The sequence below is a fragment of the Dama dama genome, chromosome 19, assembly GCF_033118175.1.
Source record: "Dama dama isolate Ldn47 chromosome 19, ASM3311817v1, whole genome shotgun sequence".
NCBI lineage: Eukaryota > Metazoa > Chordata > Mammalia > Artiodactyla > Cervidae > Dama > Dama dama.
Window position 1 is genome coordinate 93,551,002 of NC_083699.1, and position 6,110 is coordinate 93,557,111.

The following is a 6,110-nucleotide window of genomic DNA, read 5'->3' on the forward strand; positions in this document are numbered from 1 at the left end:
TAGTTATATACATAAATAATAAGTAATCCAGTTTAAATTTTTTTTTTTAAATTTTTCCTTAGTTATGTACACAAATAATAAGTAATCCAGTTTAAATTTCTGGTAAACATTTCTTGAATGGGTATCACTCCCAAAGGCTATAATAATAGAAATGGAAGGTCTTTGTTTCCTCAGTTATTTTTTCTGACTTATATCCAGTCCCTCCAATTTTGAGAGGTCACAAGCTGGAATACTAGAGCACATTAAATAGCATGCCAGATGATAATTTACAATATTTATTAATCTCTCTCTCTCATCTAATTTGAAACAAATTCTAAATTTCAAATTAATAAATCATGCACCCATGGACAAAGCAGTTGATGACTTTGCTTTTCACACAGTTGTTAAACAAAATCTAGTATGCATGACCCCCCATACCAGGGGAGAGTAAAGATGCTTATTATTGGTAGATGTATTGTGTGAAATATATATGTGTGTGTGTGTGTGAGACTTTATATTTCAATGATCAAAATATATTTGACTCTTCACTAAGTTTTGTTTTCATTTTGTCAATTCAAGAGTTCAGTACCAAATTTCCCTTTTAGCAGACTTGATCCAAAGATACATTCTGAAATTAACATCATAATTTATAACATAAGCATTGCATTCATATCTATAAGATTTGTTTTATTCATCAAATCAGCATATTTTAATTGACAACAAAATCCATATCAGAAGATGTTGTTTTCCTGGTTTCTTTCAAAAGTTGGTCAGATAGTTCTATATTTGAGCAGACTTGAATCCCTCCCCACACTCCCCACCAGAATTGACTCCTAGACTTTCTTGGGGGCTCAGATGGTAAAGAAACTGCCTGAAATGCTAGGACACCCATTTTCAATCACTGGGTGGAGAAGATCCCCTGGAGAAGGAAATGGTGATCCACCAATATTCTTGCCCCAGGAACTCCCATGGACAGAGGGGCCTGGTGGGCTACAGTTCATGGGATCCCAAAGAGTCAGACATGACTGAGCAAATTTGTTTCTTCTTCTTCTCTCTCTCTTATTTTAATCAGCAGAGAGCAGCCACCAAAGAACTCTCTCCGGCACCTCTCTCCTGCAATAGAGAGAGGGACATTTTAAATCTGTGCTGAGAATATAGACTCAAAGAGTGCTACAGTTATTTTTCATTGAAACTCTAAATATGGATGAATTTTTCGGAGATTTTTCCTTCCTGTTGACAGGCTGCATTGTCCTATTGCAAAGTTGCTATTTTAAAATCAATATATTACTTGAAATTCTTTCTTCTCCTTAAAATATACAAACTACCAAAACTGTAATGCAATTTCTACTTGTTAAATAGAAGCGTTCTTTTGTGACCACTTTAAAAGAGCATGCGGGCTTCCATGATAGCTCAGTTGGTCAAGAATCTGTCTGCAATGAAGGAGACCCCAGTCCAATTCCTGGGTCAGAAAGATCCACTGGAGAAGGGATAGGCTACCACTCTAGTATTCTTTGGCTTCTCTTGCAGCTCAGCTGGTAAAGAATCTGCCTGCAATGCGGGAGACCTGGGTTTGATCCCTGGGTTGGGAAGATCCCCTGGAGAAAGGAAATCTTCTGGCCTGGAGTATTCTGGCCTCAAGAATTCCATGGACTGTATAGGCCATGGGGTCGCAAAGAGTTGGACATGACTGAGCAACTTTCACTTAAAAGAGCATGCACACATGAATATATTTCAATAACTGTCAAATTAAATTTAATGCATATTTGGATTCTTTGTTAAGAGTATAGGTGTAATATTTTATCATATCCTTCTTTGGCATTATTTGTCATGTATTGTCATTCTTTAGTCATTAAGTCATGTCTGACTCTTTTGTGACCAATTGGACTGTAGCCCAGCAGGCTCCTCTGTCCATGGTGTTTCCCAGGTAGGAATACTGGAGTGGGTTGCCATTTCTTTCACCAGGGGATCTTCCCAACCCAGGGATTGAACCCACATCCCCTATATTATCAGGCAGATTCTTTACCACTGAGCCACCAGGGGAAGTCCCTATTAAATAGGACTTCAGTATAACAACAGCAGATTAGAACAAGGAGAGCTGGAAGATACTGACTATATTTAACAGAGACTTTAGGGAAACACAAAGATAAAGGAAGCAGAAAAACATCAGGAAATTACAGTAAACTGAAGTCTTTGACAGCTACAGAACTATAAATATTAAACACAGCCCAACTTCTAGACATATTAGCATAAATCCTTGAAAAAAAAAAGGAATAATTGCTTTAATTCCTATTTCCCAATACATCAGACATGGCTTTCAAAAAAGATTACAACACATACTGAAAGACGAGATAGTCTGAAAAAGCAAAGCAAACATTTGGACCTGATACAGATGACACAAATCTTGAAATCACCAGATAGGGGGAATTAAAATAGATATTTTTAATATGCTAAGGGTTCCAAGGGGATAAAAATTAGATAGCATAAAAGAATAGAGAGATAATATATGCAGAGATGAAAATATTAAGAAAGAATCAAAAAGAAATGTTCAAAATAAAAAATACCATGTCAAATGAAGAATGCCTTTCATTCACTTATTAGTACTCTGGGCATGGTTAAATTGAGTTGGTGAGCTTCAGGATAATGTTTAGAGAAACTTCCAAAATTTTAAAGCAAATAAAAACAGACAATGAAAAAAGAAAAGAATATCCCATATCTTCAGAATAATTATAAAACATAAAATATATGCATAATTGGAACACCAGAAAGAGAAGCAAGGAGCAGAAGAAATATTTGAAGCAACAATAGCTCAGAATTTTCAAAAATGTATGACAGATACCAATCATAGACTCAGGAATACAGGAAATACCCAGAAGGCTAAATACCAAGAAATTTACACCTCTGTAATATAAATTTACATATTATATTGGAACAGAAGAAAAATTAAAAGCAAAGAAAATCTCTGAAAGCAGTCAAAGGAGGGGGGCAACTTACTTAGAGAAGTTCAAGCATAAGGATTACAAAATATTCTTGTCAGAAAACAATGGAGGGGTGGTGAATATTCCATTATAAGGTACCAGGCCTACCCATGAAGTTGCACAATGTTATCTGAAAGAAAACTTAGTTTGAATCACTTTTTTAAAAGAAGGATAAATGATACATTGAGAGAAGGGAGAAAATGTTATCATATGAGATGGTCACTTAAAACAAGTGAAGGCAGATAAAGATGGGAAGATTAAAAAAGGAAACAAAGAACAAGTCTACCACTGAAAACAAGTACAATTATGGGTGATGCTAATTTTACCATACCAACAATCACTTTGATATGACTGGTCTAACTGCATAATTAAAACAGAGATTGCCAAAGTGATTAAAAAATAACCAATATATGTTGTCTACAAGAAATCATCTTTAAGCAAAAGAGATACAGATAGATTAAAAGTAAAAGAATGAATACACAATTCTACACAATTCCAACACTAATCAAAAGGAAATTACAGGTATATGTAGGAGATACCACAGACTTGGTTCCAATCACACAATTATCACAATATCACACTTTTTCAATTATCACCATAATGCAAGTCATTTTGGTTAGTTTCCCAGTGCACATGAAAATGATGTTTACATTATACTATACTGTGGTCTATTGAGTGTACAATAGCATCACATCCTGAAAACCTCACAATGTACATACCTTAATTTAAAAATACTTTATTGCTAAAGAATGCTGATCATCGTTTGAGTCTTCAGCTGGTTGTTGTCTTTGCTGGTGGAGGGTCTTGCCTTGATGTAGATGGCTGCTGACTGAGCAGGGTGATGGTTGCTGAAGGTTGGGGTGGCTGTGGCAATTTTTAAAAATAATTTAAAAATAATTTTTAAAAATAAGCCAACAATAAAATATTAATTGCTTTTCCTTTCACATTCAAGTTCTCTGTAGAAGGAAATGCTGTTTGATAGCATTTTATCCACAATAGAACTTTCAAAATTGGAGTCAATCCCCTCAAAGCCTCCTGCTGCTTTATTAACTAAGTTTATGTTACATTCAAATCTTTTTGTGTCATTTCAGTCATCTTCTCAGCATCTTCATCAGGAGTAGAGTCCATCTCAGGAAACTACTTCTTTGATAATCCATAAGAAGAGACTCCTCATTTGGTAAAGTTTTATGTTAAGATTTTAGTAATCCAGGCACATATTAAGGTTACATTTCTAATTCTAGTTCTCTTGCTATTTCTAATCTGCAATTACTTCCTCCACTAAAGTCTTGATGAGACAGAGGATGAGATGGTTGGATGGCATTACTGACTCAATGGATGTGAGTTTGAACAAACACCGGGATATGGTGATGGAGAGGGAAGCCTGGCACACTGCAGTCCATGAGGTTGCAAAGAGTCGGACGCAACTAGCAACTGAATAACAAAAAGGTCTTGAATCCCTCAAAGTCATCTATAAGGATTGAAATTAATCATTTCTAAAGTCCTGTTAATGCCCCGCCCCCGCCGGCCGGGGTGCCCTAGGTGCCGCGCCGAGACCCTCCGCACCCGTGCGAACCTGGCGCTGCAAGCGGTGCGGAGCGTGCGGGCCGCGGTCGGCAGCCTGCGCGCCCTGCTTGCCGCGGCCCTGGGGGCTGCGGGCGGGTGCCGTCCGGGCACTGCGCACCGGCCCTGCTCTGCTGTCGGTGCGGAAATTCACAGAAAAACACGAATGGGTAACACCAGAAAACGGTGTTGGAACAGTGGGAATCAGCACTTCTGCACAGGAAGCTTTGGGAGATGTTGTTTACTGTAGTCTGCCTGAAGTTGGGACAAAGTTGAACAAACGAGGAGTTTGGTGCTTTGGAAAGTGTGAAAGCTGCTGGTGAACTCTATTCCCCTCTATCAGGAGAAGTACCTGAAATTAATACAGCTCTAGCAGGAAATCCAGGACTTGTCAACAAGTCTTGTTATGAAGATGGTTGGCTGATCAAGATGACATTCAGTAACCCTTCAGAACTAGATGAACTAATGAGTGAAGAAGCATATGAAAAATACATAAAATCTATTGAGGAATGAAAATGGAACCCCTAAATAAACTACTTTGAAACAACTTAATCTAGCATAGTTGTCTTAAATTAGTGGTGGATAGATATTTAAAAAGCAACTTTTAGCAAAAGAAACTACTTGTAACAATGTTTCCTAAAGAAAATACCCCTTAACTTTCTAATGCCTTCAGATAAACACTGTGTATCTTTTCCACAGCATCCTGTGATTTTTAGGCTAGGCTCCAGTTATAATATTCAGAATTCCTGAAATTATCTCTGATAAAAACTAATTATAAAAATTATGTAATTCAAGGATAACATGGTTATCTTATACCTTATATGACATTGTAACTTGCTTACAGCTATCCTTGGATTTGGGTCAAAATGATCTTCCCACTAGAAATAACTGCCAGTGGAGAAAAGTTTGTTAGTTGTATAGTGTCCAGTGAAGAATATTACTGTCTTAATTTTGCAATATACTGTGTTTGCTGGTGCTATTTTTATACAGTGAAGCAACAGCCTTGCAGGAGAATAAACAATTTAATACTAATAATAAAATAAAATAAAGTCCTGTTAATGTGGAAATTTTGAACTCTTCCCATAAAACACCAATGTTTCTAATGACATATAAAGTGGTGAATCCTGTCCAGAAAATTTTCAATTGACTTTTCCCAAATACAACAGTGTAACCACTATCTATGCAAGCTACAGTCTTCAGTTCAGTTCGGTTCATTCGCTCAGTCGTGTCCGACTCTTTGTGACCCCTTGAAGCGCAGCACACCAGGCCTCCCTGTCCATCACGAACTCCCAGAGTTGACCAAACTCATGTCCTTTGAGTCAGTAATGCCATCCAACCATCTCATTCTCCGTCGTCCCCTTCTCCTGCCCTCAATCTTTCCCAGCATCAGGGTATTTTCAAATGAATCAGTTCTTTGCATCAGGTGGCCAAAGTATTAGAGTTACAGCTTCAACATCAGTCCTCCCAATGAACACCCAGGACTGATCTTTAGGATGGACCAGTTGGATCTCCTTGCACTTGAGTCATAAAAATTCTTTGGGCCATGAGCTCTGGAATGGATATTGTGTTAATAGGCATGAAAACAATCTTAATCTC

The 6,110-nt window shown here is 37.4% G+C and overlaps 1 pseudogene; it reads left to right on the forward strand.

Annotated features, from left to right (window-relative positions):
* The first annotated feature begins 4,461 nt into the window (after window positions 1–4,461).
* Window positions 4,462–5,275, forward strand: LOC133074126 (glycine cleavage system H protein, mitochondrial-like; annotated as a pseudogene).
* The last annotated feature ends 835 nt before the right edge of the window (window positions 5,276–6,110 follow it).